Source organism: Pinus tabuliformis, chromosome 4_2 (assembly GCF_031772625.1).
Source record: "Pinus tabuliformis cultivar Carrire ecotype Pingquan chromosome 4_2, CPIR1, whole genome shotgun sequence".
Lineage (NCBI taxonomy): Eukaryota > Viridiplantae > Streptophyta > Pinopsida > Pinales > Pinaceae > Pinus > Pinus tabuliformis.
The window spans coordinates 397,184,197-397,210,890 of NC_142304.1; the positions used below are offsets into that span (position 1 = coordinate 397,184,197).

General features: G+C 40.3%; 1 pseudogene; it reads left to right on the plus strand.

Annotated features, from left to right (window-relative positions):
- Positions 1 to 20,781: 20,781 nt before the first annotated feature.
- Positions 20,782 to 26,694, plus strand: part of LOC149169625 (uncharacterized) — a 149,143-nt pseudogene continuing 143,230 nt past the window's right edge.

A 26,694-nucleotide genomic window follows, 5' to 3' on the forward strand; every position in this document is an offset into this window, starting at 1 on the left:
GTCCTACATCTGCATACCATAGCGTTCATCATTAGAACATGTACATGAAAAAATCAAAAACATCATAAAAATCAAAAATCAAAAAATGAGATCAAGTGTCTTACCACCGTCATCCCACTGCTCTCCAGCAGGCAGCAGCATGTCAGGATCTCCGTGGAAGTCCAAGCCGGCATACGGCCAATCCTCCATGAAGATCGTCTGTCGCTCCAACCACTCTCAAAAATATGTCCCCCATGCCACTGGTCGGCCACCACCTCCTCGTGGCATAACGTGGGCCCATCGTGTGGCCCTCGTCTTGCGTGGCCTGGGTGGGTCCAAAACCATATCCTGCAACTGCAGTGCCGGCACCCACTCCAGCATGAGCGGGAGTAAGATCGATCCATAACCAAACTGTTTCGTCTCACAGCGACGACAGTTGGTCAGTTGCCTCTTCATGTTTGCCGCTACTGCCCCTGCCCAGTTAAACATGGTGGGATTTAGGCATTTGAGGGCCAATCGGAGATGAGTCTTCGAGGCCTCATGTTGGGCCTGGGAGCCCCGTGATACCATGAAAAGCATCGCACGAAGGATTATGTCCTCCACCGTTGGGATTGCCACCTTTCCACTCCTCGACTTGCGTGCTTGTGGGCACACCTGAGCCATCAACATATCTAAAGTATCACCCCCGGGTCGTTGCCCCTCCAGAATGGGCATCTCACCTCGACGGGACAGCCCGATCAAAAAATAGATGTCTATAGAATCGAACTCAATATCCCAGCCTGGGATGACAAATTTCCCATCTGTGGGATTCTAGGCCCTGATCAGTAGCTCCAGAAGGTCAGGTTGTGCCTGTAAGTGTGGAGTTAAGAAAAATTTGAGTAATCCGCACCCCCGCAATGCGTTTCGGCACCCGGCATTAGCAAAAGCCGCTATATCATCGTTATCATGAGCGCGTTCTTGCTAGACGAACGCCATTATAACCCTGCATGACCAAAAATCTCATTAGTGCCCTGCTTGCAAAGTTTCAAACGTAAATTTTATCAAAAATTTGTCGCGCGACATCATCGCGACTGTTTTTAAAACAGTCGCGCGACATCATCGCGACTGTTTTTAAAACAGTCGCGCTGACAATGGGTGCCTGTGTTATTTTTCCCGGGTCAGCGTGGAAGTACATCACTTTTCCGCGCTGATCCGGGCGCGGCTTGTGGAAATTTTTATCAGTCATCGCGAACCCGATAGCGAAATCCGCGATTACCAAGAGCGGAATGCAAATTCAAAAACCGCCCAAATAACCACATCCCGCCGTCAAAATGCAGTAAAAAGACATCAAAACAGAGCGTAGGGCAATGTGTGTCTACCTGGAACTGGTTTCGGGATGAATGATGCACGTACGGGGCTGAATTTCGTTCGCCAACCTCAATGCTCCAAGTCGCTCCACAAAGGCTCAATGGTAACAATGGTAAAAAATATGGTTTAACCCCCCCTATTTATGGTAATTTTGTGAAATTAAATATTATTTTCCATAAATGTTGGTTTTTATCATGGTTTTTACTATATGCATGGTCAAAATATGGTTTTTCACTATGTTTTTATGCGCATTGTTTATATTATCTTGAACGGGTTTACGTGTGCAGTGTTCTTTGTGCAGGATCTCAGATGGTGGAATTACGACAGTTTTATACGCACTTGGTCCCGAAAAGTCGTCTTTAAGCTCTTTTCCGACATGAAACATGAAAAGATAGCCGAGTTTCCCTCTCAACTCGTTAAAAGAAGCGAGAGGCGGTCGCCTTTAAGCTCTTTTTTCGACCGTTTAAACTTAAAAAGATCGTCGGGTTTGGCTACAAAACGACGTGCTTCTGACTTATTTTTTACTTTTTCGGGTCGAAGTCACTAATTATGAAAAATACTCCTCGATCGTAATGGTCGGGCGGTTCTTTCATGCATTGTTTTATACTTTTTTGGGCTCGAGAGACACAACTCTATGAAAAAGGACCCCCCCTGGAGTTTACTTTTCTGCTGTCTTTTCAGACTCTCTAAACATGAAAAGACGTCGAGTTCTTCCTTTGTCAGACTCGTTAAAACTTAATGACATCGGATTCCATCGAAATGACGCCTTTCAAGCATATGCTATCCCCGTCAAGCTTGTCATCAAAAAATAACCGGGGTACTCGCCAGCAATGGTGGGGAAAATGGAACCACACTCATTGTCGTGTCGGCAGTATGTCGCTCTTGAACATGGCACTTGTCTGCATCTGTGTCTGGGTAGGGACATCTCATCTTGTTTTTACACTTGTCTCCGTGGGTTTGGGTTATCCTGTTTGACCTCTCATTTGCTCATTGCCCTGTCACCATGACCCCTGATCATTTAATGTCAAATATTGCCAAGTTCACTGTCGTGCCGCCAATATGTTCAAGAGAAGTTGACCTCTGCAGAATACTCAACCTCCCTCTGATACCTCACACAAAACATCTTATCCTTCTCTGTCTCGTGTCGATGATGTGGGAAACATTATGGCCCACCTTCGATCAAGGTCACTTCCTGTCGACATCAGCTCATTATCCAGGAAGTTGACCTAGAGACTCCCTTCAGGTGCCTTGGAGCCTGCATGCCTCAATGGCATGTTCTTCATGTTCGACGCGAGGTTTTCATCATTGGCCTCCGATCGAATGATTCTACGGGTGTTCGATGCCGGCTCACTGATTCGCACGTCGTAGATTGTACCTATAGTACCTTGAGGACCATTGTCATTATTGGTGGCACCTCTCGCGTCTGTTAACAGTTTTCATCATTGACTGGTAATCAGACGATGTTCTTGCATGTTCGACTTCGACTCCCATATTCGCATGCTTGAACTTGTACTTTGTTCAGGTCGATATTGAGCGCAAGACCCTGGATTTTGTCTGTTGAGATCCAGGTTGCGATTTTGTGGATTATTATGATCATTACATTACTCATTGATGTATGGCTACAACCATACCTGAGTCTTCATGGATGGTTGCGACCATACCTTTGTTATCATCATGGTCTCATTAGCTGGGTGGCTGCATCCATACCACAGACCTATTTCGTATGTCTTTTGGATGGCTGCGCCCATGCTTAGACTACATGTAATTCAGAGATATCAGTTGTACTTGCGTGCAGGTTCTTCCAGGTGGTGTTCCAGTTCAGTCAGTTTCATAAAGCATTTCACCCCTCCCGCTCTCTCAGGCTTCATAATTTAGGGGGCATCTGTTACACAGTAATTTGTCACTGCCTTCATCCCAGTCTTCCTACTGTGTCATGAATACAAATCATTCATGCTCATGCTCTCTGATGTTGCCAAATGACCCACTTTGCCAAAGTTTCTGCATCATTGCGACTGTTGTCAAAATAAACGCGCTGATGAGCACTCCAAAACAGACCATACGCGCTGCCATCACGAAAGTACACGTGATTCCCGCGATGGTCGGATTTCATGAGACAGCGCGACTGTTGCTTATATTTGATCACGATGACATGACCTTCTCCGTTATGCAGTAGCGATGTCAGCGCTCCAGTATAGTTATGTACCCGCGATGATCCAGTCTAGGCGAGTTTGTTCTAACAGCCGGCCTTCCAGATGACTCCAGACCTGGTTGTTGGCCTTGTTTATGTCGCCCTCCCTTCTCTGGCATGACTGTTCCGTCATTTGAGCTACCTTTCTTGGAGATAAGCTCATCTTCCCACCATTCATGGAGACTCCTTCTCCTATTTAAGCTTTTGCCATTGCTATGAGCTGCTAGTTTGGAATTCTTAGTCTTTGGAGTGTTGTTGATAGTGTTGTGAGCTTGATAGGTCACTGGTGTGACAAGTGTGGGATTGTGTGAGAGCTTGAGGAAGTTTGTGAAGTGTTTTGATCTTGTGTGAACTTGTGAGTGAGAGAGATTTGTTTTGGGAGATCTATCTTCAAGGGTGAATGCTTGAGGAACTTACTGGCTGGACCCTCTTGAGAAGGATTTGACGCCAGAACTATGGTTGTATTCTTCTTTGTTTATCAATAATAGACGACTATCATTATGGTTCCACTCTTATTGTCTTTGTAATGATGATTGAGTTATATCCTTTCTGACTGATATATAGTTGCATCTATTGGATTTTATGCTTGTGTTTGTGTCATTCTTTGCATGTGCAGGTGTCTGTTCATGAGGATCGTAGGGATTGTGACCAGCCGGAGCAAAGGAACGGGAGCGACGACTCTTCTACAAGTACTAGCGTTGGAATCCAGGTAGGCCCTCATCATCGGTCTTTACTTTTCAATTAGGAACCTGCGTGTTAGCATTGTTTGATTGTTTCTAGACCCCATTTGGGCTAGTAGGGATTGCCTCTGTCCGTAGAGGGGATTTACCTCCACAACAATATATATTAGTGGCAGATTGGTGGAGGAAAGCATAACAAAAATCTTCAAGTAAACGAGCAAGCAAGAAGTGCGAGCTACAGTGATGCAAGAGCATAGAGCTCAATAATTTCATTATGTTCCAGTTAACTTAGGGGGTCTTGTGTTTTCAAGGAAGTTGTATTCCTATGTATGTAATTATTAATGTTTTGAGTGATTAGAATATGAATTAATTTGATATTTTGAGGATATTTGTAAATGTTCTCGAATGTAGGAGAACATGAGTGATGATGAGTGATGACGAGAGAGTTGGAAATCAATTATAAGTCTTAGACTAGGAAGTGGTGTCATGATTCGTGTAACCAGAGAGGATTCTTAGGGATTACTGGAGTTAAAAGTAGACTTAGAGGATATTCAGGATTTAGTTTAGCAGATTAAGGATCTGAACCAGAATTGGTTAAACATAACCTTTTGTATAAATGTAAGCCTAAAAGGCATAGTAGTGAGGTAGAGAGTAAGCCAGTCAGTCAAGAGTTAGAGAGTCAGTCATTTAGGCCTATGGGCAGGAAAGGAAAGGCCACTGATATTGAAAATCAGGTCGAGGAAGAAATTCTTGTGTAATGGTTGTTTATTAATACAGATAACTCGATTATGAGTTTGTGTGATGCGTATTTGAATTATAATTTGTGTGTGAACTTGAGTAATTCTGCGTAACGTAGATTGCAGGTGTGCAGAATCAGTGAAGAAGTGCAGAGAGGAGTGTTATTGTTTTACACACAGACAGTATTGGAGAAATCCTTTAATGTTACAACGAAGGTGAAGGAAGCATAAAGGTGTGAGCGGAGATCAAGATCAGAACAAGTGAAGATCATGAGGCGAAGACAAATACACAGGCAGAAAGCCGAATGGGTGATTATACATTAAGAACCAAAAGAACGTAACAGTGTTCAGGAACCATTGGATCCATCAGATCAACGGACGATTTGGTGTGCAATAGACGACTAATATTAAGTCGTGCAAAATAAAGTTAAGAAGATGAACGGCGAAGATTAAACCCACATGCTTGAAGAAGGATGAAGTGGTATTTGCAAGGGGTAAGCAGTTTCTCGCACGCTGTAAAGACTATCTATGATTCTATAATGATTTACTGAATTGTAAATATTGTAAAGAGTTTCTGTAGAGCTATCTATCCTAAACAGAGTATGAGACTTTAAGAAAACTAACTATTCTAAATTTATGCAAAAACTTCACATGACTAATTACTGGCTTGGATGATAAGTACTTACTTGGTCTGCTGGGAATGTCTGCTGCAGATGAAAAATGTTTCAGGACTCCTCTAGTTTGCTTCCGTTTACCAAATGACCGAAACCAACCAGCCAAACTGAGTAGAACCTCGCTACTCAGTCCAGTAAACTCCTCAGTTCGAGCAAACTATTTCCCCCATGCCCAGAAACCTTAGAACAAGCAAGGCCCAACTGTTCTTGATGATTAACTAACTCTGCATATAAGCTTTTCTCCCATTTCTCCCCCCTTTGCCTCCCACCGTCCCTTCCTTCTTATAATTTTCTATTTGCCGACATCCTCCATCGTCGTGTCAAAATTATGATACGTGTCGATTTTTATAAACAAAAATCTGATTTTATTTTATTTGCATATCTTAACTTGAAATAAAGTTTATTTATTTATTTTAATAATTTAATTTTAATTTATTTAATTTATAGTTTATTATTTTATTAGTTTTATTTAATTTCATAAATATTAATTTATGATAAGTGGGTCATTACACGCGCCCTAAAGGTGGTAAGCGGTCTTTCAAAATTTCACGCGATTACCTTTAGCGGCTAACATGTAGAAACCGCTGCAGAGAGAAAACCACTTTTCTTGCGTGCTTCCAATATGATATCGATCATGCAAATATCTGCGCGAGATTGCGCGATAGCCGTTGGATCAAGCGAGATTGATCAACGGTGGAGATCAGCCAAGCTGGTTGGCGATCGGGTGACGCGACAGCCGTTGGATCGGATGAGACAGATCAACGACGGAGATCAGCTAAGCTAATTAGCAATTAAGTGACGAGATAACCATCGGATCGAGGAAGGAGATCGACGACAGAGATTTAACATGCTAAGGAGAGCATTGATGTATGTGAAAAGGTCTGTGGAATGACGAAAAGGTAAAGTTTTAAGCGTGGTTATAAAATATATCTATTTTATGGGAATTATAATAGACATAAGCGGGATTAATGTATTATGGGTTAAGTTTGGGTTTTAACCAAACTCTAAAGACCATGGTATGGCTGACATGTGCGGTTAATAAAATCAATCGAAGGGTTGAGTTATAAGGATTAAGAGAGAACCGAATATATTTCCGCTTAAAGACTTAAACTTTGATAAAGTGGGTTTTCACCATTGATATTGGTGTTTATCTTGGGACACACATAGTGTGACATGCAATTGTATTTGCATACTGTGGGTATATGAGGCTTAGGCTACATCATTGGGGTATATGCAGATTAGGCTGGTGTCATTTGGTATCAGGGAAAAACAAGGAAATTTTGTATGTAAGAATTCTTTGAGAAAACTTAGAACAAAGTTATGTTTTGAAGGTGTGTATACAAGCAAGAGGAGATCAGATTTTAAATCTGACAAACAGTAGGCACACAGAGATAAAGTGTAGCAGAATTTTCAGATGCAAAAGAAACAGAGAACAATCCATTCAAAGTGCAGGTGAATGTGAAGACAAGATCATGCAGAGGTCATGAAGATAGTAGGTGAGAATATTGCAGCAACCTAGAGCAATGAGTGCTCAATTGGTTCCAGACGAGAAAACCAGAAATATGTTAAAAGACTAAGCTTAGAGGAGAGAAGCTTAGTGAGGTATTGTGTAGCAAGAAGGAGACTTGTCACTGCAGAAGTATTTTTGCAGCTCACAGAAAGATCATAAAGGAAAATCCATAGAGGATGTGGGTAGAATTGCTAAGGGATGAAGAAGCTGGTAAGAATTTCTGAGTGAAAGAAAAGGTGTTCAGAACCTAGTATTTCATTGTGATTGAAATACAAGAGGACAGTTGTGTTCTTAAAAGGTGCATATGAGTTGAAGCCTAGAAGGAACAAATAGAAGTGCTCAAAGAGGTTCAAGAGAATAGAGAACCAAGTGCTTGCCAAAAGACTAAGTACAGAGGAAAGCTTGGTGAGGTAAATGGAAATAGGGAGGACTTGCTGTTGCAGAGGCTTTAATGTAGCTCATAGTAAGTGAGTGAGGAACTCATGAAGATAGAGAAGAAGATGACTACTGATAGTCATAACAGAGGTAACAGAGGTTCTGAGGAAGACTGCGGTACAAGAAAAGTGAAGAAGGAGGATTCCAAGGCAAATGGCAAGAGAATGAGTCAAGAGGAGTGTGACAAGAAGATTGTAGAGTTAAAAGAACAACTTAATGTATTAAGGATGATACTAGAGAAAAACCAAAGACAAGGTTGGGTCTTGAGGAAAAAGGCAGTGAAGTGGTCTGAGTTATAGAGAAGGCTACAATAGAGGCAAGTAAAGTGGTTGGTGGAAGAACTCAGAGAAGCTGAGTTGGAAAAGGAAGTTTCCATTTGTGAAGCAGAATAGGGTGAAGTTCTGGGTGAAGATAAAGACTGGAGATCTATTGAAGATCTTATGAATTATTGTATTGCAGGAGAAAAGAAACTTTGTGAATATGTCTTCAGAATAGATACAAATCTTGAAGTAAAAGGTGACAAAGAAAATTTTTCAGAAGAGGAAGAATTTCACTGGTTACAATGAGAAGAGTCAATGGATGAGATACTTAATGGGAGATGACAATCGTTTGAAGTTGCCATAGAGGTGGAAAATTAGGATCTTATTCTGATGAAGAACGAAGAAATATTGTCTCAAAGAGGTAATCTAATGAATTTGATTAATGTTATTGATGAAGGACAAATGCAGATGATGAGACAAGGATAGCTCTGGAAGAAGGGTTACAGAGGGACAGCAAGGCAAAATGTATTGAAGAAGAAGGACATCTACTAAAAGATGTTAAGAAAGAATAAGTCTATGCTAAAGATTTAGCAAAGGGAGAAAGGACATTTGATGATTGGTCACTAACAAAGGAAGGTTTTGCAGAGGATAAGCAGCCTTTTGAAGCTGTCAAAAATATGGAAGAGTGTCTTTTAGAAGATAAATACTCTGAAGTAAAGAATGATGGAGAATGTCTCCTAAATGGAAAAAAAAAGTGAATTATTGCAACAGAAAGAATTTAGTAATACATTGATGTTTGAAGTTGTTACAATCTAGGAACAATTTCTTGTGAAAGAAGGAGATGAGAATCAGTCTGAAGCACTGATATGTGAAGCAATAGTTGATACTGTTGAACCTTGTAATTTTCAAATTGATAATTTGTGTATAAATGCAGGAATTATAAGTGATGATGAAGTACTTATGAAGTGTCAAAGAGAAATTGAATTGTTGGAATATTTGCTGGAAAAATCAGAGTATGAAAGTGTGATTGCAGAGGAAGGAGTTCACTAAAGTGGACAAGAGCAGAAAGACATCATTGAAGCAGATGGTGTGGAAAAGGCTGACAATTTCAAGAGTCCTTTAGATAATTCTTTAAAGAGGTTGAATCAGCACATTGATGTGCTGATAAAAGAGGAAAAATCAGAGCGACATACTGAGACATTGCCAAGGAAGGAAAATGTAATGAGACCTTATATTTTTAATTCTGATAATTATTTTATGATTATAGGATTTGATGGAAATGAGACAGACATGTTTCAAGTTGAAGAGTCAGTTTTAGAACTGAAGAAGACTGGAAGTTTCCAGGTCAGACATACTGATGAGGAAGATGAAATGCATGAAGATATTGTGCTTGAAGAAGTTAAATTGATTGTCAGAATCAGTCAAGGAAGCGAAGGAAAATTATTGAGGGTTGTCAAGGAAGAGAAAGGAAAATATGTTGGAATTGATGAACAACATAGTGATGTATATGAGGAGAATCAAGTACAAAGGAAATTGAAGTACAATTTACTTTTTGAAAGTAAATTTACAGATATTGAACAGAGGTTGTTTGGAAAGCAAAAAGAGGGTAAGGATCAAAGGGCGGTAGTAAGGATCCAACAACTTCAAAGAGAAGATAATAAACAATAATTTGAAGATGAGCGGACAGAGTACAACAACAAATGGAAAAGTAATTATCAGTCAAAAGATAAATTGGGCATATAGATTGAAATAATAATAAGATTGATGATGAAGGTGCCTCAGAAGAAAACACCAGTAAGAAGGTCAAGCAGCAGAAAGAGAAAGACGACAACAGACTATGAAAGCATAGCTAGTGGAGCAAAGCAACATAAAGTGTGGAAACCTAGAGAACAACAACAAACAACAGCAACAACTAAAGACAAATCGCAGAACAAAGTATGGGATCCAGGAAGACAAAGGTCGGAATGACATGATCAGGATATCATGATTATCTTAACCTTGGGAGTTTGATGAAAGAGCATACAACTCAAAAATTTCATTATGTTCTAGTTAACTTAGGGGGTCTTTTGTTTTCAAGGAAGTTGGATTCCTCTGTATGTAATTATTAATGTTTTGAGTGATTAGAATAGGAATTAATTAGATATTGTGAGGATATTTGTAAATGCTCTCGAATGTAGGAGAACATGAGCGATGATGAGTGATGACGAGAGAGTTGGAAATCAATTATAAGTCTTAGACTAGGAAGTGGTGTCATGATTCGTGGAACTAGAGAGGATTATTAGGGATTACTGGAGTTAAAAGTGGACTTAGAGATATTCAGGATTTAGTTTAGCAGATTAAGGATCTGAACCAAAATTGGTGAAACAGAACCTTTTGTATAAATGCAAGCCTAAAAGGAATAGTAGTGAGGTAGAGAGTAAGCCAGTTAGTCATGAGTTAGAGAGTTCGTCATTTAGGCCTACGGGCAAGAAAGGAAAGTCCATTGATATTGAAAATCATGTCGAGGAAGAAATTCCTGTGTAATGGTTGTTTATTAATACATATAACTCGATTATGAGTTTGTGTGATGTGTATCTGAATTATAAATTGTGTGTGAACTTGAGTAATTCTGCGTAACTTAGATTGCAGGTGTGTAGAATCAGTGAAGAAGTGCAGAGAGGAGTGTTATGGTTTTACACACAGACAGAGTGGAGAAAGCCTTTAATGTTATAGCGAAGGTGAAGGAAGCATAAAGGCGCGAGCGAAGATCGAGATCATAACAAGTGAAGATCGTGAGGCGAAGACAAATACACAGGCAGAAAGCCAAATGGGTGATTATACATTAAGAACCAAAATAACGTAACAGTGTTCAGGAACCGTTGGATCCATCAGATCAATGGACAAGTTGGTGTGTAATAGACGACTAAGATTAAGTTGCGCAAAATAAAGTTAAGAAGACGAACGACGAAGATTAAACCCATGTGCTTGAAGAAGGATGAAGTGGTATTTGCAAGGGGTAAGCAATTTCTTGCGTGCCCTAAAGGTGGTAAGTGGTCTTTCAAATTTTCATGCGATTACCTTTAGCGGCTCACATGTAGCAAATGATGGAGAGAGAAAACCACTTTTCTCGCGTGCTTCCAATCTGATATCGATCGTCCAAATATCTGCGTGAGATTGTGTGATAGTCGTTGGATCAAGTGGGATTGATCAATGGTGGAAATCAATAAAGCTGGTTGGCGATCAGGTGATGCGATAGCCGTTGGATCGGATGAGACAAATCAACGGTGGAGATCGGCTAAGCTAGTTAGCGATTGGGTGACGTGATAACCATCGGATCGAGGAACGAGATTGACGACGAAGATTTAACACGCTGAGGAGAGCATCGAAGTATGTGCAAAGGTTTGTGGAATGACAGAAAGGTAAAGTTTTAAGTGTGGTTATGAAACATTCTATTTTATGGGAATTATAATAGAAATAAGCGGGATTAATGTATTATGGGTTAAGTTTGGGTTTTAACCAAAGTTTGAAGACCATGGTATGGTTGACATGCGCGGTTAATAAAATCAATCGAAGGGTTGAGTTATAAGGATTAAGAGATAACCGAATATATTTCCGCTTAAAGACTTAAACTTTGATAAAGTGGGTTTTCACCATTGATATTGGTGTTTATCTTGGGACACACATAGTGTGACATGCAATTGTGGATATATGCGACTTAGGCTGCATCATTGGGTTATATGCAGCTTAGGCTGGCATCATACAGGCTTGGGTGAATTGGGTGAAGGGTGGAGTGCAAGCGGTGGCTAGACCAAAGCACATAGGCAAGGCAGGCGCAAATGTGTAGAACTGCAGGACGGCAGGAAAAGTTGAACGCAAGTCGGTGGGTGAGCGTGACCATAGTTCAGGCGAGCTAACCGCAGGTTGGGTGGACGGTTGAACGCGGACGTGCGGGCATACACGGAGGTGTGGATAGTTGAACAGAGGGCGCGCGATGAGTTGGGTAGGGCGACACCCCGGGCAGACGGTGCATCCACAACTCATGCACGCAATAGTTCGGCGAATGGGCAATAGTGCCCGAGGTAACAAACGGGCGACTCGCGAGTTGGTTGACATAGTAGTTCGGCGAGCGGGCAGGAGAACCCCGGGTGAAACAGGCGAGCGACCCACAAGTGGGGTGAAACGACGGTTGAAGCTCGAAGTTCAGGTTGGCATGGTGTAGGCAGGCCGCGGGGTGTGCGCCAGGTGGGCGACATGACCGGGCAGCGCTGCACGAGTCAGCTGAACAACGGGTGTGGGCGAACGAAGGTTGGCTGACGAGTTGTGACCGGTGAACAGTGGAGGGTGGTTGTGGGCACCTCTGCCCAGTGAAGGGCGAGGCTACACAGTGGTGCAACCTGGTTTGTAATATTTGGTGATTTTGAGAGTTGGAACTCGAGGTTCCTCTCCAACTGTGAATTTTATGTAAAATTGAGATTGTCATTATTATTGTGGGCAGATTCATATTGCAGGGAGTTGCCCCTCCTGTTATTTATCCGTTGTGCACTTATGTTGAAATGATAATGATGATGAATGTTTTATGAATGAATGTTTTCCACTGTGATTACTAAGATAATACTTGGAAATTGAAAAATAAACTAAGTATGGATTGTTAGGCGTAGTCCACACATGTGAGTATTGTTAAAAATAAAACAGGCAGTGGTGCCACACCCCCTTCGTGCAGTTGGATGAGTACCACCAAGGTAGGGGCGTGACAAATGGTATCAGAGGCTACTTATACGTGACGAAGAAGTCTGAATACTTGGCATTCGTGGAAGGTGGTTTAGGTTTGCAGGTGATAGTGGTTTATGGTTTATACTAGATCACAAAGAAGGCAGATGGCAGAGATGGCATAAGAACCTCAAGTTGTGACGAGTGAATCTGGCAAGGATGCTGGAGAAGCTTTCTTTGATAGGGTATTGGATCGTATGGAGGAGTTAGCTTCTGATATGGCTTCGATGAAGGCCAAGAACATGCAGGTTCAAGAAGGCTATGCGAAGGTGAAAGGGGAGCTTGAAGACCTCAAGGTCCGGTACAATTATACTGAATGGTAGTATACACAAATGGAAGAAGAAGTCAAGAAGATTGGTGAAGCAAGAGATCAAGGTTTGGCAGAAATCTTGAAATTGCAAAAAGATCTTGAGGATGCTCAGAATGAGATCACAGTTTTGAAGAGGGTTGTTGGGCACAACTCAGGTGGAGGTGTGGCTCATGTGAAAGTCAAAGAGACGGATTCTTATGACGGGACGAGGAGTGCGAAAACTCTTGGTAACTTTCTATGGGATATGGAACAGTACTTGGAGCGTTTGGGGATGTCCGATGAGGAAACCAAAGTCAAGGTAGCTACTCAATTCTTGATGAAAGATGCTAAGATGTGGTGGCGAAGAAGGATGGACCAGATTGCCAATGGCAATGCTGTAGACATTACTTCGTGGGATGAAATGAAGAAGGCTTTGCAAACTCATTTTAGTCCACAAGACGAAACATGGGATGCAAGGATGAAGATAAAATACATAAAGAAAACAAGGAGTCTACAAGCTTATCAGCAAGAGTTCTCAAGTGTAGTTTTGGAACTTCCAGACGTGTCAGAAAGGGACAAGGTGTTCAACTTTATCATAGGGCTGAAACATTGGGCGCGGAATGAAGTGAAGAGGCAAAAGATAAAAACACTTGAAGAAGAATTTGTTGTTGTGGATTGCTTGGTAGAACACTATGATGAAGGATCTGATGAGAAGAAGAAAAAGAATGACAAACCGAAAGAAAAGTCTACAAAAGAGGAGCCTTCGAGATCACATGATAAGACGAAGATGAAGAAACCGTTGAAGTGTTGGATTTGTGAGGAACCACATATAGTGAAGAATTGTCCTTCAATGCCAAAAGTGGCTACCTTAGCACAAGCCAATGCGAAGAAGAAAGAAGAAACTTTTGTAGGGATTATGCAGATTTTGGGAGCTGCAGTGGCTACGGAAGCTGTCTCACGAAGAGACCCGGAAAGAAACAAGTTAGAGTATGTCGAGATGAAAGTTGGGAGTGATGTTGTACTCACTATGGTGGATAGTGGGGCAACTCACAACTTTATGAGCGAGGATACTGCGAGAAGGATTGGACTGAAATTTGTACTAGTGCAGCACAAATAAAGGCAGTGAATTCTCCTCCAGATTCTGTGATCGGTGTAGTTGAGAGAGTGGATGTGACACTTGGTGAATGGACAAGGAAGGTCGATTTCACTATAGTGCGGATAGATGACTATGAGGCTATATTGGGCATGGAGTTTATGAAGCAATTTGAAGCTATGGTTGTTCCCCATATGAAGAAACTGTACATTTACAACAACGAGAGGATGTACCTATCAATGTTCCAATTGTAGGAGTAACTAGGGCCGAGTGTAAACTGACATCGATGAATATGGAGAATGAGAAGCGAGATGAAGAGGTCTATAAGCGGTTGTATTTTGCAGAGGCAAAGCCTATGGAGCAGTCACAGGTTATCAGGACATTGTCAGATCGCATCTTGGATCTATCTAGGAGGCCAGAGGCAGTGGATGATGATGATGATGATGATGAGGATGTTAGATTGAATTTTCAGACGGAGGATCGGGAAGCATACTTGCAGAGATTAGAAGTGGAGGATCTGAATAGGTGGATTGAGTTGATCAGTGAGGGAGAGACTTCACGCTCTACTCCCTCCTTATCTTCCTAGACTATCAGGGAGATGAGGCTCAATGTTAGTTGCTCACGGCAGTGAGTCTCCAACATTTTGAGCAGACATCTAGGGGTGAGATGACATAGATTGACAAGTAGCATGCAGTGGAGAGTCATGATGATGTAGGAGCATGAGTTCTTATGGAGGTGATGCATGGTTGGATTAGCTACCCAACTAATCACCGACATGAGGGGTACTAGCACATGATTCCTTGTAGAGCAGTGGCATATCTATGGCGTGAAGCAGGTCGAGAGGTGGACACATATGGATTACCCATACACACAGTTTGTGTGGTTTGATGATCTTGGTGACGGATGGTTGCTGGGATGGAGAATTGCCGAGGACGACAATGACTTTAGGTGGGGGAGGATGTAAACCCTCGAGTCATCATCACAAAGTTAGTGAGTCGGGCGTGTTGGGCGAGCGCGTTTAACCAACGAGTTGGCCGAGTTGGTGGGCACGCGACAGGCGAGACGAGTTGGTCACACATAACTAGCGAGTTGAGGGGCATGTTTGAACGACGAGTCGGGCCAACCGAATGAGCCAAGGAGCGTTGCACGAAGTCATGTGCAAAAATGACTAAGTGTTGGCGGGTGGCAAGTTTATATGGGTGGGTGGTCTCACACATGGGCGCCCCACACCATAGGCCGACGTTAGAAATGGTGAAACGGTGGAAATGGAGGGTTGACTTGGCAGTGGTCGAAGCCCCCACCATGGACGGGTGGCCAAATATATTAGCGGTGGATTGGTGGAGGAAAGAATAATGAAAATCTTCAAGTAAACGAGCAAGCAAGAAGTGAGAGCTACAGGCTTAGGTGAATTGGGCGAAGGGCGAAGTGTAGGCGGTGGCCAGGCCGAAGCATGGAGCCAAGGCAGGCGCAGACATGTAGAATCGCATGACGGTGGGCAAAGTCAAATGCAGATCAATGGGTGAGCGTGACCGCAGTTCGAGCAAGCTGACCGCAGGTTGGGTGAGCTGAACGCAGGCGGCGAGCGAGCTAACCGCAGGTCGAGCGGACAGTCAAACACGGACGTGCAAGCGTACAAGGAGGTATAGACAGTTGAATGGAGGGTGCGCAACGAACTGGGGCAGGGCAACACACCAAAAGGGGCAGTGCGCCCACAGCTCGTGCATGTAGTGGTTCAGAGAGCGGGCAGGAGCGCTTGAGGTAACAAATGGGCGGCCCACGAGTTGGTTGACACGGTAGTTCAGTGAGCGGGCAGGAGCACCCCGGTGAAATGGCCAGGTGACCAGCGAGTCGGATGAAATTGAAGCGTGGAGTTTGGGTTGGCAGGGTGTAGGCAGGTCGTGGGGTGTGCGCTAGGTGGGCGACACGACCAAGCATCGCTACATGAGTCGGTTGAACGACGGGCGCAAGCGAACAAAGGTTGACCAACGAGTTGTGAATGGTGAATGGTGGAGGGTGGCCATGGGCACCTCTGCCCGGTGAAGGGCAAGGCTACACGATGGTGCAGCCCGGTTTGTAAGATTTGTTGATTTTGAGAGTTGGAACTCGGGGTTCCTCTCCAACTGTGAATTTTATGTAAAATTGAGATTGTCATTATTATTGTGGGCAGACTCATATTGCAGGGAGTTGCCCCTCCCGTTATTTATCTGTTGTGCACTTATGTTGAAATGATAATAATGATGAATGTTTTATGAATGAATGTTTTCCGTTTTGCTTACGAAGATAGTACTTGGAAATTGAAAAATAAACTAAGTATAGAATGTTAGGCGTAGTCCACACTTGTGATTATTGTTAAAAAGAAAACGGGTGGTGTTGCACCCCCCTTCATGTTGTTGTTGGAAGAGTACTGCCAAGGTAGGGGCGTGACACATGAGGTGTAGTCCTCCCTCTAAAAGCTAAGTGCGAACCATCCTTGAGCCAAGGTGGTAATAGTCGGGAGCTCCTTGAGAATATTCCCCCAAATTTCCATGACCTAGAGGTGCAATTGGGCAACAATGTACGCTCTTCCTCTGACTCTGCCCACCAAAACCTTATTTGTTGTATCCACAACATCCCCCATTTGCACCCCTTCACCAAAACAGAGGGACAAATCCTTACGGGAGGCTTTGACACACTTCAATTTATTGTCTTTGCTGGGGTAGGGAGCTGTCGGTTGGTCCTGAAGGGGATCCTGTGTATGCGGGTATCCTTCTGAGATTGAGGGTTACAGGTCCGAGGGTTCACAACCGGAATGTTGAAGCACTCAGACAGGGAGGTAGATAGACCGGGCTCAATGAAAGAATGTAGGAATGGGGGAGAATTCGATGGGAGTGGTATGAAGTTTGCTACAGATACAAATCCTACCGATGAGGGAGAGCAGAGGAGGGAGCAGATGCGGAGAATCTAGAGGCAATGAATCAAAGGATGGAGAAGGTGGGATGCATGAAGCAAGGAGGTGTAGAGTGGTCGGAGAAAGGGGAGGGCAGTCAAGTCTCAGAGAAGCGATAGAGAGAGCGGAGAACGTAGACTGGGCACGGAAGGACCAGGGTTGGAATGGACATGCAACAATCCCGACTGCAACAGAAAGGGCATTCCTAGGGACCTAGTAATCGACACCTTCGACAAAGTGCTAGGGCTTGGCTAGATGGACTCGTAGGGATTTGGATCCGTCGAATAATTGACCACGTCCTCATGCATAGACAACATGCTACAGTCAATCCCGGGGACGGTAAGAACAGACCATGGAGCCAGATGACAGCGATATCGGAATGGATGCCCAACAGACTGTGACGGTGTAGTTGCTAATGCAGTGGGGGTGGTAGCGGTGCTGCAATAGTGTCTACAGTGAGGGCTGATAGGCAAACCCTAATCGTGCTCCTTCAGGGTTTCAGATGGACGCGCCATCCTTCCCCTTTATTAATTGGTTAATTAAGTATATGAAATATTTCATTAGGAAAACTTTTATAAACACTTTAAAATTATTATAATCATTCTTCAAGTGAATTAAAACATAAAAATAAAATCTACTTTTAGGTTACCATCATCTCTTAAAATTTATACTATTTCATATGACTTAAGCCAACTAAACTGAATATATTAAAAACATATTATTTTTTTGATAATAAAACAAAATATGTTTTTTCATCTCTCCATAGTCTCAAAATAATTTGTTTTTGTCACTCATATAATCTTTATCTTGACTAAAATTTATAATCTTGACTAAAATTGTGATTTTTTATTGTTTAAAATGTACCTTCATGTACAAGCTAAAAGTTTTATAAACGTTTTAGATTAAAATGTATTTTTGAATGTATAAATTGATTCAGCACAGTAAAAACTTTCTAAAATTCTTAGGAATCATCAAAACTTTAAAAATTGAACCACTGAAATCTATTTGCTTAAAAATCTCTACTAAATTTGCCCAAAATTAATGAGAAAAAATAAAAAAAAACATTTCATATATCAATTAATATATATATATATATATGAAGTTCAACCATATTCCAGTAATGATTTATTTCACAGTAGTACAATACTAGTAATACCAGTAAGAACACAAAAGAGAACAGAGTGATCAAATGGCTTGTATATTTCATATCACAAAATGATAATGTGCAGAAACAATTCCGGTACAGGCTTTTTGATATATTACTAGAACTACTGTATATATTCTATATTGAACGTTAACATGCGGTGTCCATCCTGTATAACTTGCAGAGGATCAGATATTCACAGAGTATACAAGCAAAACAGCTTTCTCAGACTATCTGATTCATGGACGGATTGACCCATCTCGCAGCAGAGGCGGAAGCATCCACGGCCTCCAAATTCGGGAAACGGGAAGTCGCAGCTGTTCTGGCGACCTTATGGACAGAAGGAAAAGGAGGAGGAGGATACGGTTGGTTCAGAGTTACAGCATTCAGTCGGAGAAAATCGTTCCAGGAGCCAGGCAAGGGACTCTGAAGCCCATAATACTGCGGAACAGCACTGTAATTACTGCAATTGTTATAATTAGGGGCCAAAGACAAAGACGGAACATTATAGTTATGAAAGTATTTAGAGTCCCCCTGAAGGGGCTCAGGAACAGAAGGGATCCCCGTGAATTCTTGCACCATGGAACGGAAATTGGAGGCGTCCGTTCTCAGGACGGTCGTGGGTGCGCGCCTAGAAGCCCTGGAGCGTTTTTTCCCCACCTTGCCCGATGAAGCCGAGGGCCCATAACCAGAACTATTAGAAGAAGGTGCAGGGTTAGGGCTCTGGACCCACTCTTGGCTGCTACTGGTGGGCATGCCGGAACAGGAGCTCGGAGGTAGCAGAGTCCCCATTTGCGCAGCTTCCTTCGCGGCCAAACTCTTCACCTCCATGTTTCTGATTGCCATTCTCATTTATCCCGGCTCTGCCACTACTTATGTGAAAAAAACGGAGGCACCAGGCAGGCCAGTCCTCTGTCCCAGTCGCCCAAAAGGTGGGCGCCGTTGAACGGCTTTTCCACGTCGCTGTCAGGTGACCGTCCAGTTGTACAATTCTAACTTTCTGGATTGATGAGAATTTAACTTTAAGTGCTTTTAAACTTTTAATAGTAGGAAAAATTTATTATAAATTAATTATCAAATTAGTAGTGGAGACGGTCATCATTGGCTGTTATTTATCAGCAGAGTTCGACTCATCATTGTTATTAGTACTTCAAAACAGGTATAGACAAGCTGAACTATGAGATTGGAAGACTAAGAAAACCCTATTTGGTATATTAGTGATGCTAGTTATCCTTTATGGTTGCGAAAAATGGGGGGCAACATGTCAAGCACAAATGTGAACAAATAGAAAGAATTCAAAAGCCCCTGATCACAAGTAGCCTCAAAATTAAATCAATGGTCCCATATGATATGCTTTCGCTGACGCTGGTATGTTTCTAATTGAGGCGCCATCGATCATTCATCTGTTTAGTTACCTGAAGAAGGTTGAAAATATGGATAAGCATTAGTGGCCCAAATTGGTTGTTGAAGAAGAGCTAAACCGCCGGAAAAAGACATGGATGAAACAAAACAGAAAGTGGTTAGGCAAATGGGACATAAATCTGCATGATTACCCTCATGCTAAGGAGGAGATAAAAAGGTGGGTGTTAGAAAAAATTAGGATTGCCATGTGGACAAACAGACATGCAAAAAGAAAGCATATTATGTCAAAGAATTTAATCCAACATGGAAACATGATGATAAAGAGTATTTTAGTTCCTCAATCAAAGGAACAACTAAACTTTTAATTGCTCAGCTGAGGACTAGCTCATATCATCTAACATGTGACAATGGTAGATGGGTAGTCCCTAAAAAAGATTAGGAAGAACGAACTTGCATTTTTTGCAACAAAGGGGTGGTAGAAACAGAATGACATTTTATCAAAGAGTGTGAAGTTATCCGTCGTCAATTTGATAGCAGCCTAAAGGTGAACAATCTTAGTGAGCTTTTTTAGGAGACTAGGCTTCACAAAACAACGAATTTCTTATTCAATATCCATTATAGCAGAGCTAGCCTAGAAAAAAATCTGAACATGGACTAAGTGATAGTGGGTGGTCCCTTAGACCGCGAGGTCTTGTAGATGCCATTAAAAACCATTTCATTTCATTTAATTTCATATGTTACTTATAATTACCCGTTGGTGGTCTATAAGAGACAGAGTTTTATTCGTGCCAGATCCCTGGAGGTTTTGGGCTGTTAACTTGTTTCCTTATGTCTAAGGAAGACTAGCTCTTAGCCAAGCAAAATCAGTTTTAAGGTATCCTCTTGGCCATTTAGTGTTGTCTTAACTATTATAAGGTTTGAACATTTTTCCCATAATTTGATGAAATTTTTTGGGTCAAATATTTATTTTTGTTGTTTAAAATATGGTTTTTTTAACTAAATATATAGATTGATAAATAGCCAATAAATTAAAGCTTCCCTACTAACTTATTGACCCTCTGTTATACAATTCTCTTTAAATCTATCAAAATTAAGCTTTTGAGAATGAAGTTGGAAATATGAAACCCCTTTAAATAAACCCGCCTAAAACCATTACTTAAAAAACAAATATATAAATTCAATACTTTGAAAAACGATTAGAAACTCAACTAAGGAAAAACAAATATATAAATTCAATACTTCGAAAAGATTAGAACCTCAACTAAAGAAAACCAAATATATATATTCAATACTTTGAAAAACTATTAGAAACTCAAACTCATAAGTCCAAATTTGGCAATTCCTTACATTAAATTGGGCAGACTTAAAATCTTCCGTTTGTCCGATTCTAACCGTTGAACATTCTATATTCATGGAAATCTGGCTTACTGTAATAAAGTTTGGGCTTCTGCGGAATTTAGGCCTGAGGTTGTTGCACGTCGAAATCGAGGTCGTGACAGACGAATCCCTGCACGCCACGTGCCCTGACGTAGACAAACGACCGACCCCTTCACTCCGCCCAACTCCCAACGGCGCGGCCCGTGGAGTGGGTCAAAGCGCGGGGCGTTGAATTTTGGCAAAAGCAGCGCATGTGCACTTTGCCCTGTGGGCTCCACCTACACTCAACTGCAAAAGACGACGAGAGTTACCCATCGAGTTGCGGGGAGGTTGTCGCCACGTTTCCAACACTATCGACGGAGCAAATCGAGGGTTGTGGGCCCGCCTTACCAACCACTAGTGCTTGTCGCTTGTTGGACTCGCATCTTCTAGAACAGATTATTTTATTATTTTTATTGAAAAATTAAATTCCATCTTTATATTAAAAGTTAATTGTGATCTTTTACGAATCTATGGGTCCTTTTCCTGTGTGCACATTACGCATGGATGTGGGATAATGTACACTCAAAGTATTCCTTTTTTAAAGTCATAATATTGTTTTGAATTTGGGTCGTTGTAATTTTTTCAGCATATGGGTCGCAATTTTAGCAATTTAAATTTGTAGTTTTATCCATGGTAAATTGTGATTAGATGTGATTGTGATGTAAGGGTGTTTTTTTGAATTTTCAATTGAATTAAAGAAAATTTAAAAAATAAAAATACATTTTTAATATCTTTACATAAGTTAAATTTATATTTCGTACATATTTCAAGTATCATTCAAATATATTAAATTTATAGCTTACTGTTTTAATCTCATGGCCTGAGTTTGTCTTTACCTTTGAGCTCTTTTCTTGTTCAACATCTCTTATCCCATGTCAACATAATTATTAATATTCACAACAAACCTTGTAGATATATTTACCATTAATATGTGCACACGTCAATAGTATTAGCATCCTTCTAAAAGATTATATTATTAGTTATGTTATTGACAATTCAATTTCAATGTGTATCTTCTTAACCATCTTGTACAACTTTAAGTATTAAACTTTCCTCTATCCATCCACCTTCCTCAAGCCTACACTATGCACTACCTTACACTATTCCTTGTTTTGGCTTCTTTTGTTTTGACTTCTCCATGTGCATCCTATCTATATCTTGTACAATGTTTCCACTTACATGCAGTTTTTCATATATGCACTTCTATGCATTGTTACCCTTCACAGGAACTTCTATTTACACACATGTTCACACATTCCTTCACAAATGTCCTTACCATATGTAAGCACATTATGACCTATGACCTTATGACCTTCGCACAATACCAAATATTCATAGGAATGGCTCCACCTTGATGTATTGCAATCACCAAGCAAGGGCACTCAACAATGAATGAACACATAAAGGAGGAAGCTAAACATGGCGCAAACACAACACATTTAGCACTATGGTGCTTCTAAAACTAAGTGCTTAGTTGTTTATGACCTCTTACACAAGGAACACATGTGCCTAATAACTCTAAATTTGCACAAGTTGGTACTTGTGCATGTTTCTTGAGTAGCCCATGGTATATGACTAACCATTCTTGCACTCTAAGAATATTTATATGGACATTCATTAAAACTATCATATGTAAAACAATTAAGGAAAAAAAATCATTTGTGCATAATGCTATAAAACTTAATTTTATTAAATTCAAAAATAATATTATCAAAACACCAATACCAATTTGCTTTATTAGATTTTCAAATAAAATCATTCATTGTGGATAATTTTATCTAAAAACCACTATCTCTTTTCCCAATTAAAATTTTAAATAAGAACATCCATTCTAATTCATCTTATTAAAATACCACTACCAATTTATTCAATTATATTAAAATACTACTACCAATTTACTCGATTAAATTTTTGAATAAAGTCATTCATTCTTTACTATCTAAAAAAAAAAAAAAAAACCTAACATTGAATAAAATTATTTTAAAAATCCATCTACCTGTATCAATCAACTTTTAGATCTTTCCAATTAAAACAACTTATTTTGTTGAATCCCTTAAAAAAAATACAAAAAACTATCTGAAACTATCTCTAAATTTTTAAATTTAAAAAACATAATAAAAAAATTCCACATTCCTCTATTTTTCTCCGTTAAAAAACAACCATTTCAGTGCATATTTGTGATTCTTACAAATCCATTTAATTATAAAAATTTATAAATTCTAAAATAACAAAAAAAAATTGCAAAATTTACATTAAACTAAAATTCTATATATATATATATATATATATATATATGATGATGATGATGATGGTGGTGGTGGTGGTTAACGTCCACTAAGACCAAACTTTGGTCTTTCAGACCTAAAGAAACGAATTATTTAGTTTTATTTAAGATTTTATTCTTATGCTCAAAAAGCTTGGAGAGAAACCTCCCGAGTTCACTATAATTTTGACAACGTAAAAGGCTAGGAAGGTCAATATTGCAACAAAGATTTTGAAATTGATATCTAATGTGGTTGTACGCGGGGCACTCTAAGAGGAAGTGATTTTCATCCTCGATGTTCATATTCTCACAAAGATGGCAGAACCTTTCCATCCATGGTGTTTTAGGAACTGCCCAATGACCCGTTTCACTATGGAGCTCATGAGAGTTCGTTCTAATCTTGGCTATATTAATTTTCTTCTTTGAGCTAGATAAAATAGAGAGATACTTTTGATCTTCTAGGGTGGGGTTGATGACCTCCTTATTGATATGTTTGAAAGTAGTAGTGATGCCAGAAAATTTGCTTTGAAGAACAAATTGAGTAGCATTCGAATGGGAAAGCATGAGCCCATTATTACATATCCATACAAGTTTTCACAAGTGAGGGATGCAGTTGGAGATGTTGGAGATACAGTTCCACCAACAGAGTTTGTGAGCCTTGATCTTCTTGGGCTTCACAAATCTTGGCATAGTTTCCAAGATGAAATGAATGGTAGAGATAAGCTCCCTAATTGGGAGAGACTGTGATCAGATCTTGTGAAGGAAGAGATAAGAAGGAACAAAAGGGATGGAGTATCATATGGGATAGAAGATGAGGAGAACTTTGCTTTACCTGGAAAAGGGAATAAATCCAAGGGTAAGAAGGCCCGAGGCAAAACCGAGTCTAGTCAAAATTAAGGCAAGGAAAAGAAGGATCTTATCAAGATTAAGTGTTTTCATTTCACGAGTTTGGAGATTATGCTATAAAATGTCCAAACAAGAAATATAGAAAGCATGTTTCATTAGCAGCAAGAGGTGAAGCACTCTCTTCTCATTTTGAATTGGATTTATACTTGATATCTTGCATGACAAGCTAAGTGCGAGGTAATGTGTGGCACATTGACTCAGGGGCTTCATTCCACATGATAGGGAAAAAAATATATCTTCAGCAGTTTGGAGGAGAAATACATGCAATTCCATATCGAGCTTGGAGATAATGGTATATACTTGACCAAAGGATTTGGTATAGTGAGCTTTAAGGGGGAGTCTGGTTCCATTCTCCATCTCAAGAATGTGATGTATGTTCCAATATTGAAGAAAATCCTTGTCTCAATAGCATCCATTGAAGACAAAGAGTATGATGTTATATTCAACAAAGGGGAGGCCTACCTCAAACATTTTTCTTCAAGACAAGTCAAGAAAATTGGGTTCAGGATTGAGAACCTATACAAATTGGAGGTTGATGCATGTGCAACATGAGTTCCCATAGTAGAGAATCTATGATGGTTGAGCAAGAGCATGATAGAGTTCTCAAGATGGAGCCTCATCTAGTATCTCAATTTCAGTCTAAGTTAATTGGTAGTTGGGTTGACAAACATGATGATGATGAGGACCATAGGCTAGGGTGAGTGGAGGCGTCCACTCAGTTAGAGACTTCTAGTATAGGGAAATCTCGAGCCAAGTGGGCAAAGGATTTGGTTAAGGAAGCTCGGAAGAGAGTTGATTATCCCAACACCAAGAAGAAGACACCTGACCGCAACAAAAGAGAACTTGCTAGAGTTGAAGACATATCCAGGTGGACGAGGTACTTTCAAGAAGCCTTTCCTCGCTAAGAAGGACTGTTGAAAATGTAGCAAGGAATAGATTCTTTGACTTGCGCCTTAGTCAAAGTTGCTAATTCGAATTCAATCTCATAGATATTTGAGTTAGTTATCAGTTAACATGTGTGATGTGGCCGATCACTAATTTATTGTCAATTAATTCGAGTTAGATGGCTTTCATTGTGTTGTGGACAAGTTGATGCCTAAAATTAGCTATCTATTGGAGTTATCTCTAGTGTCTATAAGTTAACTGATCTCGAGTTGTAGAATAGAGATAGATTTGAGTTTAGTTGAATAGTTGACTTTGTTTTAACTCAACTTACTCTCATTGAACTAGTTGCAGTTGCTAAAATTATCCCTAGTAGGTCATGCAATTCGAATTTTCTATTGAGATTGAAAGAAGGCACAAATTGTATTTATTATCATACACAAGTTTTTGTGTGCAAAGCTTGAGAATCAAGAAGAGAAATTATGTTGAGAATTGCACAAGGAAATAAGAGAAATTCCTATTTTTTAGGGGTAGATTTGTGCTAGGAAATAGAAGCTCGTAAAAGGCCTTATTTGCCTAAGTGTTGGAAAAGTCTTGTAGAGAGTTTATCAGTATTGCAGGAAGCTTCAGGCTTGAAGCAGTTTCTTTGTAATAGATCAGGTTTCTCGGTTAATTTAATATAAGAAATAGAGGCTTTTCCTAGTTGGGTTCCCCTGATAAATTATTGTGTTCTATGTTTGATTGTGTTTCTATTCATTGTTTTCTTTTTGAAAAAAATTTGGTAGAGAAATCTCATGTCTTTTGTGATCAACTTTCTCTCATTAGAAATTGCAAGGTTTTAAGGATTTTCTACATGGTGGGTGGAGGTAAGTTACCTCTCGAATCCTTGGACCAGCCTAAAATAAAATACTTTCATGACTACCTCTGAAATCCCTGGAAAAGCAGTTTGTTTGTGGTTGGGAGGAGAAATATACACCCTATCCTTGTGCCCATTAATTTGGATATTATAATGAAATAACTTTGTAGGAGAAACAATGCCTAAGCAAGTTTAGGTTTGCTATATTTGATGCAACCTTCTTCTACAACAAACAAATAATGATTGTACTGTAGTATGGATGTAGTATTCCCGAGTTTTGCATTCTTCTCATAATTCAAAGTGGATTAATTTCAGTTCTATCACCTTGGCACTGGTTCTTGTATTCCTTTTAATTCTTTAAGGGTTTGTTTTATTTATGATGAGGCACTTCTTACTGTAATAATACATAGAGATAGGTTGTAATTTTTTTATGAATGACAAACTTCGAATGCTAGATATGTTAACAATGCAGTTATGTTGATGCACTTGGGCGTTTACCCCCGCGGTCAGGACGGACGGCTTTCTGCCTCCCCACCCAGGTTCAAACCCACGCTGCATGCTTCCAACTGTGTCGCAACTATATGTTGACTATCTTGCTTTGCTGCTATGCAGCATATTTGTATCAATCAAGCTTCTGTATATATGTACATTGCGAATTCAATCAAGCTTCTGTAAATATATGTAAATTGTGAATTTCGGGTTAATACAGCTTCTTCTAGAGGGACTCACCCCCCTCATTTTTTATATTAATTAATTATACAAATAGACTTGAATGTATTAAAAGGACGCTCGATTGGACTATATGACTTGTAGCAGGGATATCAAGAATTATACGTTTGCAGTCATGGAAATTATGCATCGTCTCCTCTGGTGTGACACCAAAACTCTTCTCACAATCAATAAAATAATTGTGGCAGAGACTCTCTCTCTAAATGAGAAAAACGATAATGTTTCCCTTGAAAGACTGATTGCTCTGTTTGTAGCCATGAAAAGTATAA